This window comes from Crocuta crocuta, unplaced genomic scaffold, assembly GCF_008692635.1.
Source record: "Crocuta crocuta isolate KB4526 unplaced genomic scaffold, BGI_CrCroc_1.0 scaffold457, whole genome shotgun sequence".
Taxonomy (NCBI): Eukaryota; Metazoa; Chordata; class Mammalia; order Carnivora; family Hyaenidae; genus Crocuta; species Crocuta crocuta.
Window position 1 is genome coordinate 6,897,093 of NW_027531318.1, and position 215 is coordinate 6,897,307.

Below are 215 nucleotides of genomic sequence, written 5' to 3' on the forward strand. Positions count from 1 at the left end.
CTCCGGCCCCGCCCCGGCAGCGCCAGCGCCGTCCGATTGGTCGCCAGTATCCAGTCAATCATCTCCGCGGCCAGGAGGCGGGCTCAAAGGGGGGCCAGGAGGGACCTGCCCCGCGGGTCCTAGCGGCGCCGGCGTCTGGGGCCGCGGGCTGGGCGGCTGCTGTCTCCCGCGCTCCCCCTCGCGGATGCCTGCGTGTCCGTGACCTTCGGGAGGCG